Raw genomic sequence first — 12,516 nt, 5'->3', positions numbered from 1 at the left:
TGCTTAACCCAATAAATGCAACAACAAAGAGCTGACATTTTGTTTAAAATGGACAGCGATGCCATGCCCAGATGAACGGGGTAGCTTGAAGGAACATCGAAGTTGCAAGTAAAAACAGACTCTGCTGAGTTAGCTAAAAGGAACAAATATGAATGAGTCGGACGGAAGCTGCATCAGCTCACCAAAGTTATTATGGAAAAGGGAGGTCTGGACTGATACAGTAGCTGCGCACAAGATAAACAGTTCTTAAGCACAAGACTTATTTCGTTTAGATTAAATAAAGTAACCGACAACCCGCAAGGACAAGGTGCTCATTAATAGAGTCTAATACTGAGAGAAGAATGGCTTCAACATTTCTCCAGCAGGCAGAAAGGGTAATAACCACTATAGTAAAATAGGTTAAAATCCTGGTAAAAGGCACATACAAAAGCTCAAACGTGGTCTCCTCACAAGTGACTCAGTGTTGATAGACAATGGATATTCATTAGGTCCAGACATGGAGGAGCCAAGACATTCACTCCCTCAGAATTCCCAGAATAAAAGACACACAATAGAACTTAGTCCAAAGCTGAAGCCCTGACTATTGGCCCAGGAAATCAGAGATGGTGTTTTGTTATTGGTAGAAGTGGCACCTGTATGTCGAACCCCCTGCCTTAAATTGTTCCTCATGTACTGATAACCTGCCAAGCAATCAAGTTTGCCAAACCAGTACCAACCAATGAGTGTTCTCAAAAGGGGTTGTTTTTAATCATTTGCACGAAACAATCCAAAGATTCAAAACTGACATGACTGCCATTATCAATTTAGAAGTGATTTTAGGTAGAGCCATCAGATAGAATGGAAGCAATCAGAATGGTGACTCATATAAATTGTTTAGGTATATGATACAACCAACCCAATCCCACCTTCCAGTAGGTTTTACTAACCAAATTAACGTTTTAACGTCAGAAGTGACGTGTTTGCCTTTTAAACCATTGTTTCGCAACATGATGTGAGAGAACCTTTGAGACTTGTGTGCTTCAGTGCTTCCCCTGTTTTTACAATTGTTACATAAAAACAGGACTTTGCCATCTAGCAAAACAAAAGAGTTGATGGCTGGAAGGTTTAGAATAAATATTTACCTCTGGCATTGCTCTGGTCAACCCTCCAGACCATCGTTCTTCGTCTGTCAAGCCATTACAAAAGGGGAAAGACCATATGCAAATCAGGCTTGGTCCCACCCCCAAAGGGGTAGTCCAGCCCGAACTGCTAGGTCACATCCCTTTTGCACAAGACCACAAGCATCCCCAGACATGTTTCAGTCTTGTTGGGCATCATCAGTGGACTGCCCCTTTTGGGGTAGGACCAAGTCTGATTTGCATATGGTCTTTCCCCTTCTGTAATGGCTTGGCAGGCAAAGAATAATAGTCTGGAGGGTTGCCCAGACCAATGACAGTGGTTAAGATTCATTCTAAACCTTCCAGCCATCGCCTCTTTGTTTTTGCTTTGTCACCCCGAGTGGGACGGGTATGCCCAGACGTGGGTCCCGTGCCTGCTGGGCCTAGAGACCCAAACTACTCCTCACTGATGAGGCCCAACATGGCCGAAACATGTTTGGGGATGCTTGTGGTCTCATGCAGAAGGGATGTGACCTAGCAGTTCAAGCTGGACTGCCCCTTTTGGGGTAGGACCAAGTCTGATTTGCATATGGTGTTTCCCCTTCTGCAATGGCAGGCGAAGAACGGTGGTCTGGAGGGTTGCCCAGAGCAATGTCAGTGGTTAAGATTCATTCTAAACCTTCCAGCCATCACCTCTTTGTTTTTGCTTTTGTCATGACCCTTGCCCCTGGCCCTCACTGGCAAGTCAGCGTTCCAGTTAGGGCCAGGTCAAAGGCCTTAAAACCTAATCTAAGACTCTCTTGGAGTCAGTCCTGGCGCCTTTGACGCCAGGCTCATAATCATCATGAAGAACAACATTAGAATGGGACTATTTACTTGGGACTATTTAACTTGGGGGGGGGGGGTTCAGCCAACATGGAGGCACACACATAGCTCAGTTACAAGGAACTGAGCTATGCGGTCTAGTCTTTTGGGTGTGGCAGGCCTGGGACTACTTTACCTGGACTACTTTGGGTGTGGCAGGCCTGGGACTACTTTACCTGGACTACTTTACCTGAGACTATTTAAACCACACCCAAACAGCAGAACATGCTTAACGTTATTCTGCTGTGAGCAGCGTAACGCTCACCGTGTCCAGTACTTTGATGCCAGTTTACCTGAAACCAAGGACCTACAGAGAGAGAAAGAACACTACTAAACTTACCTGGAACAGTATCCTGTCTTCAATCCATCGCTGACTTCAGTTCCACTCACCTGAAGGTACGAACTCCATCATCCGGCAATGCATGCATCCTGGAATACCATAACCTGAAAAGAGGAGAAAGAAAGACGACATTACTAAGCCTTTACTCATGTTTCCTCCCGAATGAAGAAAGCCACACAAATCTTACCTGGGTAGTCCTCTCCTGGTCAGTATCATTGCTGATCATGGCTGGAACATTACGGCGCTCGGCGAGGAACATCGCAACCTGCAAGGAGAGAAAAGACACAGGTTAGCAATATAAAAGGCGAAACAGCGCCACGCATCGCGCATTACTCACCGGACAGCATCGCGCACACTGCGCTTTTGCCTACCAGCCCATGCTCATCTTCAAACTGCATGACAACACCAAAATACCTTTCCATACCTAAAAGGAAAGACGCAAGACATTATTATTCGAACTAAGCGGAACATGAGAACTGCATATAAAGACTGTAAAGCAGCAAACCTACGGAGTCACAGCAGGCCTGGATTCCCACAGGGGGGCTTGCACCAGTGAAGTAACTTGGTCGCTGCTCGCCCCACACATCTATGCGCCCCTGCCACGAGGAGCAGGACGGAGAATCCACCTTTTTCAATATTAAGGTAAGGAGAAGGCCCAAGGGGGAGAAGGAGGTGGGAAAACATAAAGACAATCTGGTATTGAATCCAGCTCTCCTATATTGCAGACCCATCTTTAACCAGAGGCCTTACCAAGGTACCGGGAGAGGGTTTGAGAGTGCAAATCATCCAACCAGGGCTGGGTGGTGTCCCTGTGGTTACCAGGTGAGCGTAACAGAACGCAAAGCCTCAATAATATTATCCACCTGGGCGTCATGGAGACTTCAGTTCAGTTGTTGGGACAATTACGCGCTGAAGTACATTCAGCCAGGCAAGAAACCAACGCTCTTAGGATGGATTTGATTGTTGCTAAGGATCGTACCGACGATATAAGTAGACAATTGCTCCAATCACAGGCAGGACAGACCCCATTGCCTGGTAACATTCCGCCAGCAACTGTACCAACTTCTTCCACCAATCCAGTACAAATAACCCTTCCTGGGGCAGTTCCTTTAGCTGCACCTGAACAATTTACAGGGGACCCCAAGAAGTACTCAACATTGATGAAACAGTGTCGTCTTCATTTCCTTTGCAGACCTGGGGTCTTTCCTAACGACCAAGCGCAGGTTGCTTTTGTCTTGTCATATCTGAGTGGCAGTGCTGCGGATTGGTCGGTACCATTGGTAAGTCAGGATAACCCTTTTGTTACATGACTTTGGGGGTTTTCAGATTGAAATGGAAAAACTCTTTGCTCATCATACCCAAGGCCAAGCATTAGACAACAAATTTTTGTCACTCCGTCAAGGAAATCAAGACTTGCTTACATATTTAGCAACATTTAACAGACTAGTCGTTGAAGCTGGGTGGCCTGAGGAAAAAAGGACCACGCTATTTCATCGGGGTCTACAAGGGGAACTAAAGGATGTCCTTGCTCAAGTGGTTAACCCACCTAAAGACTGTGGAGAATTCATCAACCTTGTGGTGCAGTTAGATCACAGATTACAAGACCGAAAAGCGGACCGGATTAGGTTAGACACTCGAGCTGTGTATGTCCGGTCAAGGGATAATGTTCCACGGTCATTGGAAAACAAGGTAGAACCCATGCAAATCAGAGGTATATAGCCCCCTTTAACTAAAACTGAAAGATACAAGAGAAGGCAACAGCAATTATGCGTATCCGAGGTGCGCGGTGAGTGTATGCCCCTGAAAGCACTTTTGCTGTTTAAATTTGCCCATTTGTTCGTGGGCCCGTGCCCAGGAGCAGGCCCTTGCGTCCCCTTCCTCCCCGCAGCCCCTTCATGGTTCCCCAGCCCGCCCGCCTCCCGATCCGCCCTCCCTCCTTCCCTCCCATTGGTCCATGCACTTTAGCCATTGAGTGTACCGACTTGCATGGGTCTCACCGCCTCCATTTGCCATCCGAGGAGCGCGGTGAGTGTATGCCCCTGAAAGCATCTTTGCTGTTTAATTTTGTTTGCCCATTTGTTCGTGGGCCCGTGCCCAGGAGCAGGCCTTTGCATCCCCTTCCTCCCTGCAGCCCCTTCCTGGTTCCCAGCCCGCCTGCCTCCCGATCCGCCCTCCCTCCCTCCCATTGGTCCATGCACTTTAGCCATCAAGTCTACCGACTCGTGTGGGTCTCACCACCTCCATTTGCCATCCGAGGAACGTGGTGAGTGTATGCCCCTGAAAGCACCTTTGCTGTTTAAATTTGCCCATTTGTTCGTGGTCCCTTTCCCAGGAGCATGCCCTTGCATCCCCTTCCTCCTCGCAGCCCCTTCCCGGTTCCCCAGCCCGCCCGCCTCCCGATCCGCACTCCATCCTTCCCATTGGTCCATGCACTTTAGCCATCGAGTATACAGACTTGCGTGGGTCTCACTGCCTCCATTTGCCATTCGAGGAGCGTGGTGAGTGTATGCCCCTGAAAGCACCTTTGCTGTTTAAATTTGCCCATTTGTTCGTGGGCCCGTGCCCAGGAGCAGGCCCTTGCGTCCCCTTCCCCCCCGCAACCCCACCCTGGTTCCCACAGCCCATTTGCAGCCCTCTGCAGAGGAGCTCGGTGAGTAGCAAGCCCCCTCCAGGAGCGGCTTGAATTCGAAATCTTGGAGCCCCCGAGGCCTTTTGAGTCCCCCTGCAGTATGCTCCCACCGCACACCCTCTTCCTGTTTCTCCCTTCCCTCCCCTCTGCCGACCCGCCCAGGCCCGGTCTCATTGGTCCACCTACACTTCATCACTGGTCCTCCTAGGGCAGCCCTCTGCCCGGCAGCCCCCTGCGGCTAAGGGCCTCAAGGCCAAGGGCGGCTCCTACATTGGAGGCTCCAAGATGTGTCTGCAGGTGTCAGCAGGGGAAGCAATGAAGCACCAGACACCAACAAACTGTAAGTGCTGGCATGGGTGGGGTAGAGCAATTTCTCTACTCCAGAAAGCTCTTGCCACTCTAATTTACCTTTCAATGACCTAGACTGCAATATTAGAGAGATATGTGACCACCAGCCTCTACCTATTCATGGCTGGACAGCAAACACTGCCTGCATTATAATGTTAACTAGTACCATACCCCGAGAGAACCACAAAGATTAGCTGCGTCAAACCTAGACAGAAATGTGATTGTTAGCATATGCCACACTTTGATGGAATTTCAGAAATGTGATTGTTAGCCTATGTGATTCTTAGCATGCACCACACTCAGAATTCTGAACCTAGCTTGCATCGCATCTAGGCAGAAATATGATTGTTAGCATATGCCACACTTAGATGGAATTTCAGAAATATGATTGTCAGCATATGCCACACTTAGATGGAATTCTCAAAGTTAAGTATGTGTCGCATCTAGACAAAATGTGATTGTTAGCATATGCCACACCTAAATGAATTCTCAAGTTTAGTCTGCGTCAAATCTAGATGGGAGGTGTGATTGGTAGCATATGCCACACCTTGGATGAATTTTCAAGTTTAGTCTGCGCCAAATCTAGACAGAAATCTGACTGTGAGCATATGCCACACTTAGATGGAATTTCAGAAATGTGATTGTTAGCATATGTGATTCTTAGCATGCACCACACTTAGAATTCTGAACCTAGCTTGCGTTGCATCCAAATAGAAATGTGACTGTTAGCATGTGCCACACTAGTATGGAATCTGAACTTTAGCTCGCGTCGCATTGAGATAGAAATGTGACTGTTAGCATGCACCACACTTAGAATTCTGAACCCAGCTTGCGTCGCATCTAGATAGAAATGTGACTGTTAGCATGTGACACACCTAGATGGAATCCCACAATTGCAAGGACAGCAATGCCAACTAACCAACCAACTAACAATTCCATCCCTCTGCATACACCTCTCAAACTATAAACAAACACAACCAGAAGCCTAAAACGCAGCATTCCGCACAAACTTCCCAACAATGCAACAACAAAACAAACCACACATAGACTTGCACAACAGCACACGATGACTACGGACCATAAAACACCCCAAGCCCAGCCAACGGACCCACCGGGCTGAGGTTGCCAACAGAACTTCACTGCTCTCTTGCACTTTTCCAGCTTATTCCCACTAACCCATCCCCTCTCTTCCCCATTTTCAGAGCCGCCAGTGCACCAGGGGACCACTTCGGTGGTGATAGTGCGTGGTACAAATGTCCTTTAACATTAACATTAACATTAACATTAACATTAACATTATATTGCGGAAAATCAGGCCACTTCCTCAAAGAATGTCCAGTGAAACCACAAAGGAGAACTGTTGGAGCCACAGAGAAGGAAGATAATAACAAGGAGTCGGAAAACTACCAAGCCCGGAAAGCGTAGAGGACCGCTTGTCGAGCGAGAAGGATGAGCCACAGATCTCACACTTTGCATTGCCAGTAATTTTGAACAATCACCAACAACCGTCTCAAATGCATGCTGTCGAAGCATACATAGACAGCAGAGCAGTTGGGAATTATGTAAACCAAGATCTGGCAGCAGAGATGGGGCTTCCCTTATGCTCTAAGTCGACTACTAAAAAAGCTACTACTGTTGATGGGACAGAAATAGCTTCTGGACCAGTAACCCAATGTACAGCAGCACTAACCCTACTGTGCCAGGATGGACACCGAGAATCTATTGCATTCTATCTCATCAAAGCTCCTCAGTTTCTACTAATCTTAGGGATGCCATGGTTGTAGCTCACAACCCTCTAAAAGATTGTCGTGCCAAGACGTTGGCCTTTTCCGATGATTGTGCTCGCACCTGTTATTACCAAGAAAAGGGGAAAACATACTTATGTACATCTGCTACTCCCAGTACGGCGGCGATTGTACTAGGTGTGACTAGTACTCTACCAAATGAATACCAAGATTTCCAAGACGTGTTCCAGAAAGAACAAGCCATTACTCTACCACCGCACAGGCCTTACGATTGTCAGATCGACCTCATACCTGGTGCGCAAATTCCTTGTGGTCGAATCTGTGCACTTACTGAACCAGAAAACCTTCATTTGAAATCTTATCTTGATCAGTACCTGGCAAATTGATTTATCCAAATCACCGGCAGCCAATCCCTTATTCTTCGTACCAAAGAAGGAAGGAGATTTGAGGACTTGCATCGACTATCACGCATTAAACCAGATCACAGTGGAAAAAAACGTTATCCACTGCCCCTTATTCCCAAATTATTGGATCAAGTCAAAGACGCCCAAAGCTATACCAAACTGGACCTTAGGGGGGCGTACCACCTTGTTTGAGTGAAGAAAGGAGACGAATGGAAAACCGCCTTTCGTACCAAATACGACTTGTATGAATACCAGGTAATGCCTTTTGGAATTTGCAACGCTCCTGCTGCATTCCAGTACTTTATGAATGATGTTTTGCAGGAGTTAATTGATCCTCACACCAAAAGGTATCAGAATGGATAGACACAAGGTAGTTGCCTTTCTTAATTGGCTGTCACCAACTTCATTTAAAGGAATCCAGAGTATGTTGGGGTTTGCAAACTTTTACACCCGATTCATCCCAGATTTTTCCAAAATAGTGCATCCAATTACATCACTATTGAGAAAAAACAATACAAAGTTCCATTGGACCGAACAAGCAGAGAAGGCCTTTCAAGAACTTCTGCTCCAGTTCTATGGCATCCTCGCCCAGACCTCCCTTATATAGTTGAAACAGATGCCTCTAGCATGTCAATGGGAGCTGTTCTCTCACAAAGGGACCTAGGAACTGGCCAGTTACACCCTGTGACCTCCTGGTCACGAAAATTCTCACCTCCCAAACTCAAATATGCTATCACAAACAAAGAACTCTTGGCTATAAAATCAGCTTTCAAGGCATGGTGACACTATCTCCTTGGCACTAGACATACTGTCACGGTCATAACTGATCATCGAAAACCTGCAATACTTAAAAACAGCAAAGGCTCAATCATTCTGTCAACTGCGGTGGGCTCTTTTCTTCGCTGAATATGACTATGTGATCACCTACGGGCCAGTAGTCTGAAACGGAAAGGCTGACGCCTTGTCCCGCATGGGTGTTGATGAAAAGGTATACAGAACTCCAGATCCAGTAGCCATCATTCCAGAAGACAAACTCCTGGGTCTTATGACAACATTGACACAGGGTAAACTCAAAACAAGATCCAACTCTTAATGGATCCCACCTTCTCACAAGAGTGGTGTACTCAAGGAGAACATTACACCATTAAAGACGACTTACCATATTTTAGGAACCGTCTATACTTGCCTAGTAAAGATTTACAAGAGCAGGTTATTTCGGGTTATCACGACTCCCTGATTGAAGGTCAAACTGGAATTGCCAAAATTCTAGCTAAAGTAAAACAAAGCTATTGGTGGCCTACATGGCGTAAAAACATAATACAATTTATCCAATCTTGCGGTGTCTGTGCACAAACAAGTCCCAAAAGCAGAAACCAGCTGGTCTTCTCCAACCATTGGAAATTCCTCCCGCACCATGGCACACACTGTCCCTTGATTTCATTACAGATCTACCTGGCAGTCAAGGATTCAACGCCATTTTATTAGTTGTAGACTTGTTCTCTAAAATGGCACATTTATTCCTTTTAAGGGTCTTTCAAATACAACCAATTTAGCAAAAGTATTCCTTGAGGAAATTGTACGGCTACATGGCTTTCCATCGATCTTGATCTCAGACCCAGGTAGTCAGTTCGTATCCAACTTCTGGAGGAAATGCTGTTCAATGGCCCAAATTGACATTCGACTATCCACAAGTCTCCATCCTCAAACAGATGGCCAAACAGAAAGAACAAACCAAACCCTCGAGCAATACTTATGTTGCATGTTACATCAAGTGGAAAGAAATTGGAAGGAGTTGTTATGGATAGCTGAATATGCCTATAATAATTCATTACACACCAGCACTGGACAAACCTTTTTCTACACTATGGGCCTCATTACGACCCAGGCGCTAATGGGTTAACGGCGCCGTAAAAGGCTTCGGCGCCGTTAACCTATTAGCGCCTAATTACGAGGTCCCTTTGAGGGACCCGACCTTAACGGCTGGTTTTACCAGCCTGAAGAGGGAAAATCGAGACCAACCCCATGCCCCCTCACCCCAGGCGCATATACAGAAGAACAGCAGGAAGAACAAGGAGCGCACTTATCATTTGAACCAGGCCCCAGCGCACCTATGGGTGACAAATATGCTGAAACACACCCACTTCACCAACAGTGCAACTTCCATGCTACATTAGAATCAATGCTGCAATATCAGAATCTACAAACACAAAAATCCCTGTTTAAAGGCTTGCAAATGCCTATATGAATTAACATGGTCTAATTGCACAGTGTAAAGCCATTTTTCAGGAAAATTACAGCCAAGTTCATTTCTCTCACTGAACAATGGCTGCGGGAGCCTTCAGCAATGTTCCTCGCAAAACATCCGACCTGCCAAGGCCGCACATTCAAGATAAGATTGCTTTCTGCAGACAGACATTTTTTAATTATCCACAAATGCGAATAAACCACGGCAACCCAGTGTGTTTTTTTTCTTTCTGGGAAAGAAAGACATTTTCTCAAGGACTCGCACAACATTTGAAACATAATTGTAACAAGAATGGCGCAGCCCAGCGCCCAGAGCCCAGGTGCGAACTGCTTGTTCAGCTAAAAAGTTATGGGAACAAAGTCATAATGTAACAAGTTAGAATTAGGTAATGGGGGCTGGCACAGCTAAATCAACCCACTGACGCAAAAGGTTAATATCCAATTATCAGGTTCTCTATAAGGGCTACATAGGTAACCTACCACTTAGCAGCCAATAGCAGGAGGAGATAGGTTTCTGGGAGCTGATCCAATTCTGTGAGGTCAGCCTGCAGTGTGATTACAAAGCTGGCTTGCAAGCCAGCCCCTGGGGAGACGGCGCCTGAACTCTCGATGTGCACGATGCTCTGCGTGTTTTTTTCTTTTTTTGCTGCCCAGAAATAAATGCAGTTTGGAACATGCTGCTGCCTGCTTGGGACTCTGTTGCATTTCTGGGGGCCATATGGGAGGTGTTGGGGTCTCCCATAGATGGTGAGGGTATGGCTGCTGGCCCCCACTGCCCTGGTGGGGGTCCAGCTTCTCCCCAACAAGTTGGTGCCCTCTGTGAGGCTTATTGCTCATTGTAACATGGGTGAATGAGCACTGCCTGCGCAAGCCCTGCGTTGAACTGAACTCCCTGTTGCCGACTCAAGGAAGCTGTGGGACCCTCGCCTGCACCTGAAGACCACCGGAAAACGCGTAACCGGCTAAAGGCTTCGGGGGCCACTTGGAAATACCCCGCTTGAGGGCAGGTGAGAGCCCTGCAGGAGAAGGGGTCCGGTGAAGCGCCTTGAGGGGGTGTCCAGCAGGGGAGCAACTGCCAGTGCAGCATAGGAAAATGTAAGTCAACTAGCAACATGGGCTTTGAGGGGGGGAAATGTTTAAAGTATTATGATGCATTGTTGATCAGTATGTTGCAGAAATGTTAAGTTCTTTTGTTTGGGTAGAAACTGAGGGAGGGATTGTAAATTGGGTGGTGGGTGATTGTACATTGTCGCAAAATTCAGCGCATTGGTGGTGATCGGCACGTGAATTGTAGTTGGGACTGGGTTGGTGGGAGTGGTCCCTTCTTGTGTTTTTGAGCCTATTGGGTGGGGTAGTGACTCCCTACATATAGAACAGGAGTGCTGCGCTGATTGGTCTGGATGGTGATTTCATGTACGGGGTCTGGATTTCCTATGAATTGACGTTATAGATTAATGAGTAGATGAGGTTCCCTGCTAATTGAGCGTTTTAGTTCAGTGAGTGGATGATAGTTGGCTGGTTAAGGTCCCCTGGTGAGGAGCGTATCACACATTAGGCGACGCAGCGTGTGCAGTCCAATTATAAGAGTTTTATTGTGGTTTACCTTGTTCCAGTTGAGACAGGAAGACAGCTGTGGGGATTGTGGGGTTTTATTTTGGGATTTTTGTGGGGTTGGGAGAAATGAGTTATTGTTCTGTGTATGCACATTTGTCTGTTCATTTGCACTGTGTTTTTAGTTTGGTGACGTCACCTTCAGATTGATGCATAGGACACAGAGTTTTGATGGTGAGGAGATAGTGGTGTGGTTTTGGATTTGGAGAATAGGTGACCCGGAGGCGGTGTGTGGAAGACACATGCGCAAGATTGTGGGGGTGTGCCGGAGAAGGCAATGGTTTGGTGAAGATGGGCTGCACGTGGAGTGCACTGGCTAAGGTGCGGAGCCAAGAAGGCTCACAGAAGTTGAAAAATGTTCAATTATCTTCTAACTTTTGCTCCCTGAACAGCGGACTATCGAAATTTTCGAATTGAATAGAGGTAAAATGTATCACACAATACAGAAATGACTCCCCTTCACCTGTTGTGTAGCACACAGCTTCCATGCCGAAATAAGTAAGTAAAACATATTGTGCAAAGATTAAAAAGTACTGAAGGTAAATTAAAAAAGACCATGGCTGCTCATAGGCGGCTTCTCCAGAAGCGTGCAGCAATCGCTAAGGACACACATACACAGCACTTACACGGGAATAGCTTTAAAAGCACATGGCTACAGTTGAACTGTGTACACGAAGGAAAGGGAAGATGTGAGGGGTCAGCTGATGCTGAACCAGCGCGAGCAGAGGGAAGAGGGGACTCACCCTTCTGAACCTCCGGGAGTGTAATATTTGACGACACAGGGGCAGAGAAAGGCAGATGAGGACAAGTAGGCACAAAATAAATTATTAAAGTATGCAATGGGAGGGGCAGTTAAAAACAGCCTCAACACACACGCACAAGAATCACAATAGCAGTGTCAACAATCACCACAATATGCACCGCCCATGTGGGGAGGATACATGGGGCAGGATGGGATCATTTCAGCAGACACCACAAGCACCAACGCAGGTACTGTCACCACTACATGTACAGACACAACAAATGACAGCACCACTACCCCAGGACTGACTAGAATCACAACACAGGGGCACTGCACAGCAGCCAGCACCCATACAGAACACTGACACAATAGCAAAGGTACCGGTTATATGACTGGGTGGGGTCTTCCTGATGGGGAACAAACCTTTCAAAGGACATAGATTGACATTATACCGATAATAGGACAGCCCAAGACAAACTTGATTTGACTCAC

This window comes from Ambystoma mexicanum, chromosome 11 (assembly GCF_040938575.1).
Source record: "Ambystoma mexicanum isolate Mex_15411 chromosome 11, UKY_AmexF1_1, whole genome shotgun sequence".
NCBI classification, from domain to species: Eukaryota; Metazoa; Chordata; class Amphibia; order Caudata; family Ambystomatidae; genus Ambystoma; species Ambystoma mexicanum.
Note: the sequence above shows the minus strand (reverse complement) of the source record.